The 16,532-nt window shown below is 47.5% G+C and overlaps 1 protein-coding gene across 4 annotated transcripts in view; it reads right to left on the reverse strand.

Annotated features, from left to right (window-relative positions):
• Sh3gl3 (SH3 domain containing GRB2 like 3, endophilin A3) overlaps window positions 1-16,532 on the reverse strand; it is a 136,062-nt gene that overhangs the window by 81,721 nt on the left and 37,809 nt on the right. The gene's annotated exons all lie outside the window — the stretch shown is intronic.

Raw genomic sequence — 16,532 nt, forward strand, 5'->3', positions numbered from 1 at the left:
GGCTCTGCCTATGTCTGCGTCTTATTCAAAAGTAGATTAGCAAAATGGGCACCTTGTATAGTTAGGTACGGACTCTGGATGCTAGAATCCATAGCAGTCCTTTACTTAATCCACTCTTCTGAATGGCCAGTTTTCTCTGCTGTACCCCTGCTCACCAGGCCCTGGGTGGGCATGTTCTTAAAAACCCTTTGAAGAGCCAGAAAATAGGTTAACTAATCCCATCTCTCTTTTCCCTTCGGCTGCCGGGAAGCTCAGCATCCAATGTGATGATCAACAATGTCACTCACTGGATCTTTTTATTTGCACACGTCTACTTGTGCGTTCACTCCCAAGTACCTCCCAAAGCCTTGACTTTTTCCTAAGCTTGCTTACATTTTCTCTGATCAAGATACGCTACAGTTACTTAAATCTTATACTTAAAGAAAATTCCTCCCAAGCTGCTTCAAATCCTGTATGAAATAAGAGATTACAAATATGAACATGTTTACAGTGCCCATTAAATGCTGTCAGAAGCAACTCATGGGCAGACAATGGCTACAGCAAACACAGCATCTCTGAAACGGTAATAATCAGGGGATGGACAGATGCTTCAGAGTTTAACAGCACTGGCTGCTCTTCCACAGGAACTGGGTTCAATTCCCACGCCCACATGGCAGCTCACAAATGTTAACTCCAGTCCCAGGGGAGCCGGTGCTATATTATGGCCTCCAGAGGGACCAGGCGTGCATGTGGTACACAGACATATATGCAGGCAAAACACCCATACACATAAAATAAATAATAATAATGAATAAAATTTGAAAGCAAGACTCATTTATGCCACCAGATGAGGCATTCAGTTCCAAGCTTGCAGAAGCAGAACTAATTTTCCCTGTAAAAGATACAATACAGCAGGCCCCGAGCTGCACTTAAAATTCATAGAGCTTCTAAACAATCAAGGGTGCTTTTCCATGAACAAAGACATTGCATTCATATGTGCATAAAGCAGAGATTCTTTGTGTTCCTCTCCATGCTGGCTACACAGAAGAGGTATTCCGAGCCAGGCAGAGCCACGCCACACAACTGATATGCGTTCTGCATGACGTCTGATCGTGGCCCGTGCACAAAGCGACAAAAAACACTTTGTGTGGCCAAAAGGGAAAGAAAAACCCTGTAACTCTCCTCTGACACCCTCTTCTGTTTCCCCAGAATACAAGGCATTGATGGCAGGCGCATACATTAATATATTCATTTTGAACCTAGCCTGTGCATGCCCCACACGGATGCTCAGTGTCGGGGGGTGTGGGGGTGTGGAGAAGGAGCCAAGAAAAAAGAGGCAAAACTCGACGCCAAGTGGATCTCAGCAGAGGCTTCGGGTTGAAGTTTTTCCGAAACAATGTAACTTTAATTAGGTCTTGTGAAGTTAGTGGGGTCAGGGGATCTCTTGGAAGTAACTGAAACCCCATCAAGGCCCCAAATGATAATGGAACTAGTCTGAGGCCAGCTTCCTGAATTACCCGTTTGTGGGTAGTTACTGAAACGATACAAACACAGCATCTTTGCTGAACTTCGCTTTCTTGCCCTTGTTTCTTGCCCTGGTGGTGGTACATGCATTTAATCCCAGCACTCAAGAGGCAGAGGCAAGTGGATCTCTGAGTTGGAGGTCTACAAAGTGAGTTCCAGGAGAGCCAGGGCTACACAGAGAAACCCTGTCTCAAAAACAAAACACACAAACAAACAAAAAACACAAAACAACAACATCCGAAAGCAAACAAACAAAAAGACTTGTGAGGATTACAGAAGGAACCACCACACCCGGCTCCCTCTTTCCTTTAAATAGCAAGCTTTTTTTTTTTTTTTTTTTTTGGTTTTTTGAGACAGGGTTTCTCTGCGTAGCTTTGCGCCTTTCCTGGAGCTCACTTGGTAGCCCAGGCTGGCCTCGAACTCACAGAGATCCGCCTGCCTCTGCCTCCCGAGTGCTGGGATTAAAGGCGTGTGCCACCACCGCCCGGCATAGCAAGCGTTTTTATCTTCGCATTTATCATATCAACAACACCGGACTGAAAACAAGACACATTAAATTTAAGGGCTTTCATTCCCCTCTGTGGAGTGGCACCTTCCTGAGAAGTCCTGGCCCCTGAACGGAGAGCTAGTCAGGAGAATCACAGAAAATGTAGGTCAGAGTTTACACTGGAAACCCACAGTGAGAGCAAAAGTGGAGTTCCTCCTCATCAGACCTCAACACCCCAGGCCCTCTCCGGTGTTGGTGGAGGACCTTCACCCCAAAATACACCTCCTGATTCTCAGCCTACAGCCTGAAAGGAGGCAGAGCTCCCCAACTCTCATCTTAAGAACTGCTCTTCGCTCTCCTGTGTCGCTCACCCAGGGCCCGGCCTGAGGAACTGACCTGCTCCCCAGGCCTGTCCGCCCCCTTGATTTCTCTAGAGAAAGCACACATTTTCAATGTGGGAGCTGAGGACACAGCTCAGTGGGCAATGGGCCAAGTGCCAGCCATGCAACCACAGGGACTGAACTGTAAAAGTCACGTGCAGTGGTGCATTATCTGCAACCCCAGCACTGTGGGCAAGGGACCCTGAGGCTCATTGGCCAGCAACGCTGTGGAACTGTGAGTTCCAGGTGACTGTCCCTGTCTCAAAAAGTAAGGTGGAGAGCTGTTGTGGGATATTAGTTGAAGGTGTGTTACATTAATTTGTGCTGTGGAACATTTGTTTAATGATGCAAAGATGTGTTGCGTTTTTTTATGTTGCATTTGTTTAACTCTGTGAAGCTGTGTTACTTTGCCTGTTTAAAACACCGGATTGGTCTAATAAAGAGCTGAACAAGCAATAGCTAGGCAGGAGAAAGGATAGGTGGGGCTGGCAGGCAGAGAGAATAAATAGGAGGAGAAATCTGGAGAGAGAAGATCAAGGAGCAAGAAGAGGAGAAGGAGAGGAACATCGGGGCCAGCCACCCAGCTACACAGCCAGCCACAGAGTAAGAAGTAAAGAAAGGCATATAGAATAGAGAAAGATAAAAGCCCAGAGCCAAAAGGTAGATGGGATAATTAAGTTAAGAAAAGCTGGCTAGAGCTGGGTGCTGGTGGTGTTGCATACCTTTAATCCCAGCACTTGGGAGGCAGAAGCAGGCAGATCTCTGTGAGTTCAAGGCCAGCCTGGTCTACAGAGCTAGTTCCAGGACAGCTAAGGCTGTTACACAGAGAAACCCTGTGTGTGGTGGTGGTGGTGGTGGTGGTGGTGGTGGTGGTGGTGGTGGTGGTGGTGGGGTGCTAAGGGAGCTGGCTAGAAATAAGCCAAGCTAAGACTGGGCATTCATAAGTAAGAATAAGCCCCCTCCATGTGATTTATTTGGGAGCTGGGTGGTGGGCCCCTCAAAGAGTAAAGAGTAAAAAACAACCAACTCCAGAGAGTAACTAGGAAGACGTCCAAACTGGCCTCTGCATGCACATGTGCACACATGTCTTCTCACCTACATTTAAATCATACTCAAGTTTTCAATGGGGCTCAGTGGTAGAGTGTTTTCCTAGCATATACAAAAATCCAGGTTCAATCCCCGGTACAGAAAATAACAGAGTCAACGTTTTAAAGCATTCTTTCTCAGGCCTCAACATTCATTCAAAACACAGTAAGCCCTGGAGAGATGCTTTTGTGCCAGCCTCCCAACTACCCCTACCCCCTGCTTCCACCTCCGTGCATCCCAAGTTCTTCCTCAGTAGAGCAACTGGAAGGATCTTTTCAAAATGTAAGCCCATCTTGCTCCTCCAATGTCCCAGAGCCCTGCAATGGCCCCTCTTACTTACTCACGCTCAAAGTCCCCATGTGAGCAGTTTACACCCTTCTTGGAAACCAACCTTCACCCCCTGGTCCATCATGTTGCAGCGACTCTCACAGGGCACAAGCTGCTCCCTCTCTCCAATAGGTACTTCCAGCTGATGTCCTTGCAAGTCTCAGCTCAATGATGTCTCGGCCTACACAGTTGTCCCCACCCAGCATCCTTGAGCCAGCTCCCCTTAGCTCTATCCTTTCTTACTCCAACAGGGCTTATCATTTCCAACTGCCATATCATACACACATCAGTGTTTTTGATACATCCATTCCAGGAGCCCATTAAACATGGGAAAACCAGAGCAGGCAAATCACTGAGGCTACGATGAAGCCAGCTGCCAAATTCCTAGCTTCACCTATGGTTAGGAGGCCCCGACATCAGGAAGGAACCCACAGACACTTCTAGGGAAGGTCTGTGGCTTGAACCTGTGATCACACCATTAACATCCTAACATTTGGTGAACTGTACATTGTAAGAACAGTCCTGAACGTTCCTCACATCTACATCAGCAATGCAAAAAGAAAAACTACCTTTCGAATGATCATCTGGGGACAATCATTTGCAACAATTTGACACCCACCTATCTCGAAAGACACAAACAGTTCCTGGAAAGCAGAGACGAGTGTCATAGCAGGAATCAACAAACAATACAAAAAATAACTAAAACTGCAATTGTGTCAGAAAATTTCCACAGTTTTTTTTCCTGTTGTCAAGAAAGATGAGGAAATGGATTTTCTCTCTTTCAGAGAAAAATAGTCTACATTTATGTTCATGGGAGAAATGTTCTAGAACCCTCTAAATGAAGCCATTTTACCACGGCCAGCTTCTCAGGGCCCCAGGGATGCCCTCCTCCTCCTCTTGTCCATCTACATACAGTGTTCCATTTCTGGTCTACAACACACAGTGCTGACTCAGCAACCACACTTCTAGTTCATTCTCCCCCCTAGAAGTTAATCAAAGACTTGCTCCCTGCCACTCATGATTCTAATTAGGAATGTACACTGTGAATCCCAGTTCCTGGTACCACTTTTCACTTGAAGTACGTCATTTTGTACCTTGGTCCCTCACTGGTGAAATTTTGATTGTTATCCTTGAAAGGATGATACTTGTGGCACACAGCGCTGATTACTGCATGGAAAGGTCATGGTCACGACAGGACCCAGTGTTAGTTTTCAGAGCTTTATTAGGAGGGAAAGGGGAGGAGAGGGAACCAGGCCTGGGGAGGAGAGAGAGAAAGATGGGGGGGAGTGGAGCAGAGAGCAGAGAGAGAGGGTGGAGTCTGTGCCCGCTTTTAAGGAACGTATGTAGTCATCAGCGCACACTGATGATGTAAGACACAAGGCCCTGAACTGCGCACAGCTGGAGTGAGAGCAGAATCCTAACATTCATTATTCACAAAATAATTGGAAACAGCTTTAAAATCAAAAAATAAATTATTTAAATAAATTACAGCTTGCCCATATTATATATTCAACAAAAATTATGTTGTGGATCTGTATATACTGGTGAGGAAGCATGGTCACAGTGTATTGTTAGGGGGTGAGAAGGTAGTGCAGCAGTTTTCAACCTGTGGGTCACGACCCCTTCTGTGATCAAACGATCCTTTCACAGGGGTCACATATCAGATATCCTGCATATGAGATATTTACATTATGATTCACAACATTAGCAAATTACAGTTATGAGGTACCAATGAAAATAATTTTATGGTTAAGAGGTCATCACAACATGAGGAACACAGCATTAGGAAGCTGAGAACAATTAAACTAGCATGCATTATTTTTAAACTTTGTAAATATGTAAATAATAATGAATACACACCTAACATTCAGAGTAATGAATATGATAATAAGATGTGGGTGACTTTTTTCTTTGAATCTTTTAATAATGCTTCTTCTGTGAACATAGTCAATACCTGAAATACGTGATTCATTTTCAAAAGAAGCAATTCAAACCATCAAGTAAAATTCAGTGCTCTGTCACGATTTATAAAGGCTGTATCTGTGTGTGCACCTGTGTATGTGTAGGTGTTTATACACATGTGTGCACGTGCACGTGGAAGCCAGAAGGTAGTATCAAGTATCTTCCTCCATTTGCTCTCCACCTTTTTTTTTTTTTTTTTTTTAATTGAATCACCCATTCTGGACTTTCTGGCTAGCAGATCCAGGGATCTTCCTGTCTCTGCCTCCCAAGCACTGGGATTATAGGCATGGGCCCTGGAGTGTAAAAAGGGCCAGTGAAAGAAAACCCTGAACCTGAGACAAGAGCCAAAGAAACACACCCTGCCTCTAACTAATGCAGGAATTGAAATCCAACCAATCCCTGAGCATGAAAACCAACCAATCCCAGAGCATGAAACTACCAATCCCCGAGCACAAAATCCAACCAATCTCTGAGCACAAAAACCAACCAATCCCAGAGCATGAAAATACCAATCCCTGAGCACAAAATCCAACCAATCTCTGAGCTTGTCTCAAGCTCAGGAATTGAGATCCTACCAATTCCCATCCTGAAAATCTCCCTCCTCAGAAAGCGCTGGCCCTAAGAAAGCCTATATAAGCTCTGTACCTCTTCAATTTGGGGCTACCCTTTTTCCACCCTGGCAGAGGTAGCCACTCTCCTGGATTCCTCTCTCCCAATAAATCTCTTGAGGGAGGTTTGTGGTACCAACTTTCTTTTGCTGGAGCAGAGAGGAGTCTCTAACAACTTTCACCAGAGCAGAGCAGAACTGCTGCATTTCTGCAGAGAAACTCCCTGAGCAGAGCAGAGCTGTGATGGCTCTCAGATAAGCAGAGCAGAAAAGTAACACTGGCTAGGGAAACTTCCCCTTGCTGGAGCAGAATTGCTACACTCCAGGGAAGCTGGAGCTGAGCTGTAACAACCTCACTAAGAAAACCCTCCCCTACGGGAGCAGGGAAACCTTTCCTCTGGGAGCAAGGACTATAACTCTTTGTTAGGGAAACTGTCCCCCATCCGAGCAGAGCTGCAGGTAACCCTTGGCTTCCGACTGCCAGGATACCTTTCCCTTCAGAGGGGTAACGCTTACAGGCACTATGCCACACGTTTCCACATGAGTCCTGAGGGTTGAACTCGGATCCTCGTGCTGCAGGAACCTTACTGACTGAGCCATCTCTCCAGCCCTGGGGTTGCATTTTTTAAAAGAACACAGTTATTGAGCTCCATATATGCAACAGTTGTGTCTCCTACAGTCCTGGCTCCCTTACACTGTCATAGAGACCTAATACAGCGGACCCTTACTAGTCACAGCAGTCATGTTCTTTAGAGTTGCCACAATCTAAATTAGCACATAGCAAATAGTCACCCTTGGAAAAAACATACCCTGAAAGTCTCTGATCTCATAAACGTGTGTGTCTGTCTGTCTGTCTGTCTATGTGTCTGTGTGTCTGTGCATATCTTGGGAGATTATCCAACTTCTTAAGAACAAGACTGATGATTCCCCAGTAGTTAGGCAGAGGGTGTGCACAGATCTTACGCAGAGGCAAGCAGCAAGCAAAGCCTCCTCCAGTCTCTCACACCCAGTTGCCATTCATTCACTCACATGCAGGAAGGAACGAGTCACCAATGTGCAGAAGCCGAGTTCTGCAAGGCATGAAGCTTTAGGTCCCTCAACTGGGTGATGGGGGAGATAGACAACTGCAAAGCAAGGCCAATCCAAATGAATTGGCTGTGGAGGTGGTGGCCTTGCTGGGCCTACACTCAGCTCTCCACCCAGGGCAGCCGCAGTTATAGACCCTTACCTCAGGGTACCTCAAACACCACAGGCTCCAAGTTCAGAGGTTAGCCCAAGGCAGATGGTGCTGGTTGCGATGATCTTGCTCAGGAGGCCATTTCTGGACAGGTCATTACAGATAGCTCTGTATCTTCGAGAAGGCTATCATGTAGGTGCACAATGGTCCCCGGGTCTTAAAGCATAACCACACCTTCCAAGGACTTGAAATCATTTTCCAGACGAAAAGCTTGCATCGTTCCTAGAGAGAAGCCAAGTCTCTCCCTGTGCATCTGCATGGGAACTAATACATTTACCTATTTATTCTAACAAAGCATTAGGTTTGAAATGAAGTACATGACCACATCGGCCACCTTCGAAGCTACTAGACAGGTGTGGTCATCAGCCCACAGGCTGCTCAGAAAGAGCTGTAAGAACAAACTTTGCCTCAGAGAGGACCGTGGAAGTGATCGAGGAAGGGAAGCAGATATGCCCGGAAGAAGCCAGGTCATTTATATACCCTTGACATTTCCTGCAAGGCCAGAAATGGAGGGAGAGTGCTTAGCCTGTGGGGCTCAAAGCCTCCTTTATCCGAGGCTTGATCTAGGACCTCCAGCCTCCAGAGAGCCAAGCAGGGGCAGCAAGCATAGTCAGGAAGGAGAGGCCCAAACAGACGTGGCAGAGAAGAGAATCTCCGGAAATGCCCAAAGTTTTCATTAATCCAAGACCTTAAAGAGATAACCCATTCATTCACCTGTTTAGACACACTTGGCCTTCACCACTAGCAATTTTCGCCTATCTCACATTCATTCATAAACATACACAGCTGGCAGCTGCAGTGACCTAGGACAATCCTGTCCAACAATACAACTCTAGTCCTCTCTACTCCAGATCCAGCTCAGATTCAGCTCTACTCCAGGAAACAGGAAAAGCACTAAACAGACGCTCCTGGGTCTGCATGAATGCCAGGCTCTGCTCAGGACCTAGAGACTCTATCATTAATGGTCAATATCATGGGCATAGAATATCAAACCAAGAGGATACTAGCGGTTATAAACCTGAGGCAATGAAAACTATGTGCCAACTAAGTAAAGCATGTGATAGTCCATCAGTAAGCACACAGAGTGTTAGAAAAAGATAGACATACATATTACATAGGAAGACAGGGCACAGAATGAGAAAAACTAAACCTGGACTCTGAGAGGCCAGCAGGTCCTGATACGTAAGAGAACTCTTGCTGACTCCAGTGGTATATGTTTCAATCCTAGGGTTCAGGATGCAGAAACAGGAGGGTCATGAGTTCCAGACTAGCCTGAGCTACATAGGAAGTTCCAGGCCAGTCTTTGAGACACAATCTCAAAACAAAATACACACACACACACACACACACACACACACACACACACACAATCTTATTTTAGCCACAAAACTTTCTTCAACAGAAGGTTTTGTAGAGAAAGTCAAACACCAGGCAAGATAGTAGAAGACCCTGCTAAAAAGAGTGGGCTCCAGAAGTCCTGTCAATCACTGATGTGGTCACCATTTGATGATAATCCCAGCAAAAGCAGCTCGGAATCTTCTGGAAGAAGCATGGACCTTCTGAGTCCAGGTCTAACCCCTAACCAGTAGCAGGGAACTTAGCTGTATTTTGCTTTCCAACATTTTGTAGCATAACCTTTAGCGGCGGGAGATGGCAACTGTGTTCCCATAGTTAGCTGAGCCATCTGGGGCTCAGGGCTAAGGTCATTTGTTAATGCTGGTGCTGATGCTGCTGACTGGGTATAATGACCACAGCGAACAGTGGTGCTTAGAGTAAGCTCTCCAGTCATGTTCATGTGTACATCTTCTGGATGCTTTTTACAAAATCTAAAATCTTTTTTTTTAAGATTTATTTATTATGTATACAGTGTTCTGTCTGCACATATCCCTGCATGCCAGAAGAGGACATCAGATCTTGTTACAGATGGTTGTGAGCCACCATGTGGTTGCTGGGAATTGAACTCAGGACCTTTGGAAGAGCAAGCAGTACTCTTAACCTCTGAGCCATCTCTCCAGCCCAAAAATCTAAAATCTTACAAGGGTCATACACACTGGCCTTCTGAGACTTGAAAGTGTTGAACAAATTATAAATGACACTGAAGGAAGGAAGGCTTTAAACTCATGGGCATAAACAAGTGAAATGAGCGCTGCTTTCTAGTTTGTTAAAAAACAAAAACAAAAAAAAAACCACACTCATCTGCCAGCTCCTTAACACCTTGTCAGTCAGACCTCCCCTTCTCCTTCGAGACAAGGTCTTTCATTGGCTCCTGCATACGCCAGGCTGGTGGGACTTTTCATTTTAATATTACTAGGTTTACAAGTGAACTTCCAAGATTCATAGGTTGTTTTTATAGGTTGAAGGTAGAATCTGTTCTTATATTTATGGCTTCAATGAATTAAATATTGAATAAAAAGCTAATAGTCATCAATCTCCCTTCTGAGCCATCAGCCCTTTAAAACCAAGGGACAAAGAGTGAGTTGGAGGTACACTCAGAGGTTCCGAATCCTTGCTGGTCTTACAGGAGAGCCACATTCAAAACTGCCTCTAAGTCCAGACCCCGTGGATCAGACACCCTTTACTGGCCTTCGAGAGCATCCATGCACATATATGTTCACAAATACGGCCACACACAAAAAAACATAAATAATCAAATAGCAACGTACGAGAAAATCAGGGCCCTTGGCCACTAATGGGGAAATACACAATACACAAGGAACTGGGCCGACTAACTTCACCATCTTTATAAGGGAGGTAAGGAAACAGAAGCAGTCTAAGTGTCAAAGGCAGCAGGCGACATGTCAACAGGTGGCTGAGGAGTGCATTTCACAACACCACACACGGCACAGTATGGAACATGCAGGTGATTATAGACGGCCAGAGCGGCCAGTAGGCATAGGTGAGCCTGGCAGCCTGGGGGAGGTCAGCAGCCCAGAGATGAGCCTGGCAGCCGTCGGAAGCAGTCTGGCTTTATCCCGAAGGGCACTGCAGAGTTTTAGTGGTGACATAAGAGGATTTGTGTTCGAGGAAGACTCCTCTAGCCGCAGTAGGAGATAGCCCGGGCGAGGGAGGGAATGGGCGGCACAGGTAAAGAGGTGGCGGGGAGGAGGCGGGCACTGAGACCTTACAGAACACAGTGGGCTTAGCTGCAGTAGAGCAGTCAGGGGGCAAGGTCTCCGAGTGTGGCCCTAGTCACAATGTCAAGGAAGTAACTAGGACACGGGGTGACCTGAAGGAATGATGCCCAGGACGGTGGCATCCAGAACAAAGCTCTGTGTTTGGCAGAAGCTACAACGCATGAGCCCTGTGCCAAGAGCTTGGCTGGTTGTTTGTTTGTTTGTTTGTTTTTTATCTGCTCTCATCTCTACCTCAGTCCTTCCAGGCAGGTATGTTTATTTTTGGAAACTGAGACACAGAGAAGTTAGACAATTTGCCTAAGCTCACCCGGATTCAATCAAACCTGGGGAATCCAGCCCGAGCCTTTGCCCAACAACAATGGCTGTTCTGGTTTTAATCATGGGAGTGAGGAAAGGATTTGGATTAATGAAAATTAAGTGCAATGTTGGCGTTGGGGTGACAGCAATCAGGAAAGGCATGCCTCGTGGCCCTGAGCACCAAACACCCCAGAGCCCACTTAAAAAGGGGGGGGGAGAGCACACCTGTAATTCCATCACTGTGAAGGTGGAGATAAGTCACTAGGACTCACTAGCCAGACAACCTAGGCTACTCGGTGAGTCCCAGGCCAGAAAAAAAACAAAACAAAACAACCTGTCCTTTAAAAAAAAAAAAGAAAAAAAAAGGTAGATAGCACCTGAGCAACAAGAGGCAAGATGGTCCTCTCTATTCACACGCGCACACACACACACACACAGAGTGAAACATTGGTCACCCAATCTGAAGCAGAGGGAAAGCTGTCAAGAGCTGGAAAGACATGCTGGGAAACAGAAATGTAGCTTTGGGGATTGTGACAGAGGACATGCATCTCTGTGACAGATGACATGCATCTCAGAGCATGATTAGTGTGAAAGGACAAGGACTGGAAGCTGAATCCAGGTGGTCCTTATTTGAAAAAGGTAGAGAGAGAGGACAGACAGGCAGACAGTAGACACACAGAGGACAGACAGGCAGACAGTAGACACACAGAGGACAGACAGGCAGACAGTAGACACAGAGAGGACAGATAGGCAGACAGTAGAGAGAGAGGACAGACAGGCAGACAGTAGACACAGAGAGGACAGACAGGCAGACAGTAGACAGAGCTCAGAGCTTCCCCAGCAGAGTGGAAGGGTGGGAACCATACCAGATGTTTCAAAGAGATGATCACATGAGATAAAGCTACAGATGCCTATGATTCATCTTAGTTGTTGTTGGTGGCCCTGACTGAACAAGTTCCTCAAGGGACAAAGGAGACAAGTGGCAGTGGGCTGGGGAGGCTTGAGGTCTTGAGTTAATCCCCAGAATCCACATTTCAATAGCCAGGCATAGTGGTGTGTGCATCATGTCAGTGCAGGGGAGCCAGAGGCGGGAGGTTCTGTAAGGATCTAGAGGCAGCCTTGCCTACTGGGGGTGGGGGCAGGTCCCAGGACGAGACCCTGACTCAAACAAACAATAAACAAATAAATAATAAGGAAAATGGAGAAAGAACACCCAAAGCTGACCTCTGGCCTCTCAAAGCATGTGCACCTGCTCATGCACATGCAGGAAAGTAAAGCAATATGAGATATGCTTTGTAAACTCTGACAATCAAGTCAAGGAAAGGGTGAGACATGGAAGGCTGAGGGAAGCGTCGGGAACGGGTCCAAGTGGAGGCAAGGGATTGTAGGTGAGAGGCAAAGGGAGAAGCCAGGGCTGACACTGGGCAGATGGGGAGGAACACCCCCCTCCCCCCCCCCAAAGAGTGGAAGCAGACGCCATTCTGAGACACAGATGACCTAGCCTCCAGCCAAAGCCATGCTGCCAGGTCAGCATGTCATGAGGTTTTCTCCAGCAGCAGTGTTTCCCTGGGTTGGGAAAAAAAAAAATACAGGTGTCCAACTGCTCCAGAGTATAACACGTGCAAGAGAAACCAAAAAGACAAGGACGCTGGGGGGAGAGATGGCTAAGTGGTTAGGAACACGTGATGCTCTTCCCAGAGACCCGAGTTCAGTTCCCAGAACAGGCAGCTCACAACTACCTGTCACTCCAGCTCCAGGGAATTCAACACCCTCTTCTGGCTTCTTCATGCTCTCATACATGTGCATACACAGATACACAGACAGGCAGACAGACAGACAGATACACACATACACACACACACACATACTTTAAAAACAAAATAGAAAGATAAGGAGTGGGGTTTGTGTAGGAGGGGCTGCTCTTTGTGGGATCTGAGCAGGCAGGGAAGGGGAGTCCTAAAAAGCCCTAAGATATCCAGCTTTGGGAAGCGGAAGCATGGAGGGGAGGTCTTCAGGAAGTGAGCCAGGTCTCTCAACGGAGCTGAGCTAATAAACAAGTTGAATGGAACTTTACTGCTCACCAGGAAGCCCTGCAAATGTCCCAGTGAGGACCAAAGCTTGCAATACCCATCTCCCTCCGCCCCAGAGTCACCAAGCTTCCCACAGTGACACCAGCTGCTGCCACACCCACAGCACCTCATTTAGCAAGAAACCCAAAACTGCTCTTGTCCCAGTCAACTGCACCGCCTCCCATGTCAAGGCCTTGATGGGTGGGAGGAGCAACATGTAAGACCCAAAGCCAGAGGGCAGAGTTCAAACCCTAGGCGACCTAAGACAATACATACTGGGCTTTGGTTGCCAGCTCAGGCTTTAAGGGCTGAGCTCATCTCTCCAGCCCCATACTGATCTCTGGATCCTCCACAGCCACCCTCATGCTACCTGAGCAGAACCCAGCTCCCCTGGAGGCTGCAGACTGCCTGTTGTCCTGCTAACAGAAGCTTGAGTGGCTGCCACACCCAGAGCCAGGTGTTAAGCTGTGGGCAGGACTGGCTTCCCCTGTTTCCTGACTGCACTCGGTCCCCTCTGGGAAAGGGCAGACCTTTTGGCCAGTACTCTGATGATTCCATCTCCAAATCCACCCCCCCCCAGGACTAAAGACCCGTCCTGCATCCTCCTCCCCACATAAGTATTTCCATGCTTCCTTGGAGCCACGGCAACCTATCCATAACTTTGATAAAGCACTCCTTTACATCCCCAGCGTGTTTGTCCGAGGCCAAGGTCACAATGGAGTGACTGACCTCCTGCTAAAGGAAAAACCCCACAACCTTACCCTGCCCCCATTCTGCTACAGCCTCCCACACACACACACCTCACCCTAGCAATTCTGGCATAAGACAGTCAAGGTGAGTGGGGTGGGGGGCGGGGTGGGGGCGGGGCTACAGACGGAAGGCAGCTGCAGCAGGACCAGAGGTCCAGACAATTTCAGAACAGAGACCCATGAGATGGGGTGATGATACCAAAGGCTCCAGGGGATCAATCCAGGGGTGATGCCAAAGGCTTTGGGGGATAAATTATGGGGAAGGAAGATGTTAGTGTGGAGCCGGGCCAAGAGCGGAGATGCTGAGACCATGCCCACCAAGCTGCTGACCCACTGGAGAAAGGCACACACCCTGGTACCTGGCCTGGGAAGACGGTCATTTAATCCTGCCTCAGGGCAGGAGCATCAGAAGGGTATTCAGATGGGATTTTATTTTGTTTTGTTTTTTGGTGCTTTACTATGAAAATTGTGACTAGATCACAAAAGTAAACCAAAATGTGATAAACCACCACGCACCCACCACCCCAGCTTCTACCCCTGCTGAGATTTTGTTCGTCTTTACTTCACCAGTATCCCTATCCCTGCCACCCCTCACACCACACCACCACTGGATTATTTTAAAGCAATCCCACACAGAACAGCTTTTCATTTGTAAGTAATTCCAAACTTATCTCCAAAAGCTATGTGTTGTTTTGAGGATAACTTAGCAGTAATCCCTCGACATCCAACATCAGTGGTCCCACTTCCCCATCACGCTCAAATGTCTTGACAGGTGGGTTGTGTGGCTCAGGATGCCAGGAGGCTCTTGGACCACAGTGGACCGAATAGTCCCTGCCTTGGTTCCTGCTGAAACAGACTGGGGAAGCAATGGTCAGAATAGAAACAGTTTGGGGAGGGCAGGGGGTGGGTCTGCAAAAGCAGGAGGGGAGAGGGGAGGGGAGGAGCCCCCACAGTGCACTGGCCTGGGGTGGGCGGGCCCTGGGAGATGCTGGGGGCACCTCCCAGTTTTTTTTTAACCCAGGGGAACTTTCTCACTAGTTCCCTGTCCATCACACCTGGGGATTGATATAAGGCCAGGAATTCACTGACAGTCTCCTCTGCTGGCCAAGAACAGTGAAGAGAACAGAACAAATGTCCTCAAGCAACAGGAGGGGGTCACAGGTGTCCCCAGCACACAGCCTTCCTCTAGCAAGCCAGAGAATTAGAAGTGGTAGAAGAAAAAAAAAAAATTTTTTTCAAATAGAACCGCCACGTGATTCAGCCATTCCATTATCGAGTATCTGGCGCAGAGACAGGAAATCAATGACATGTCAGAGACAGCCACACTGCTGTCATTATTTCAGCTCACTTCACAATAGCCAAGAAATGGAAACAACCCAGGTGTGCATCTGCTGATAAATGAATGAAGGAAACGTGGCACAATGGAATAGTACTTATCCATAAAAAAGAATGAACATCCAGTCACATGAGACAACATGGATGGAGCTAGAGGGCACTGTGTTAAATGAGACAAGCCATACAGAAAGACAGCTGTCCCATGACCTCATTCCTGTGGACCCCAGCAGAGTTGAGCTCATGGGAACCAAGCAGAATGATGGTTATTAGAGGCTGGGAGAGCAGGGACACGGTGGAGAAGAGCTGGCTGCTGGACTGTCTCACTGTGCAGTGACCAAGGACAAGGCACTGTGTGTGGGTTTTAAGCTGGAGCAGAGGATTCTGAAAGTTTCCGTCATAAAGAAGATAAATGGTGGATAGCTATGTTCACCCTGGAGGGAGCCACACAGCATGCACACTGCCCCGAAACATCACTGAGAGGCTTACAAACAGACGATGTTGTGCTCCAGTGGGAAATAATAATAATAATAAAAAGTGTGTGTGTGGGGGGGGTTCCTCCGGTGATGAATAAGGGACAAGAAAAACGTGGAGTGGGCAGGAAGGCAATGCCACCGGCAGACTTCTTAAAGTTCCATTCCTCCAACTTCTCTTTTTCTTGGTGATTTATTAAGAAACTTATCTGTGCTTGCTTTGGCAGCACATATACTAAGATTGGAAGAAATTCATCAAGTCAGGATTTCCGAATCAACCCTAGTAGAATACATTAGCATGGTGTTAATGTGTCCCACTAGCGTCTGTGTTTGTATGTGCATGTATGTGTTCATGTGTGAACACACATGTGCAGATGTACGCGCTGTGTGTGGAGGCCAAAGGTCAATGCTGAGTGTTTCCTACCCCTCCACTCTATCTTTTGAGACAGAGTTGCCCACTGGATCTAGAGCTCACAGTGCGGCTAGCCCGGGTGGCCAATGAATGCCAGGGATCCTCCTGTCTCCCCCCTGGGGCTTTTTACATGGGTACAGGGATCCAAACTCAGATCCTCATGCCTGTGTGGCATCTTACCCACTGAGCCAGCCCCCCAGACCCTACCCTCCGGACTTCATACAAACTAAGTAGAAGACTGACTAGACCGAGATTCTACCGTGTAGTAACCCCACACCCTTCCTCCCCGCACCGCACCTCATCAGGAAGATGGACTTAAAGGCCTTGAAGTAAGCTTGCCTCCCCTCCCCCTGTTGTTCATGGTAGTTCAGCATATCCCCACAGGCCAAGTGCCTTAGAAGTCAGACTGCTTGTCCCTCCTTGCTGACACATTTCCAGCAGGGTTTGTCCGCATCCTAGAACACACAGCTGAAGAGG

Source organism: Peromyscus leucopus, chromosome 1 (genome assembly GCF_004664715.2).
Source record: "Peromyscus leucopus breed LL Stock chromosome 1, UCI_PerLeu_2.1, whole genome shotgun sequence".
Classification (NCBI taxonomy): Eukaryota; Metazoa; Chordata; class Mammalia; order Rodentia; family Cricetidae; genus Peromyscus; species Peromyscus leucopus.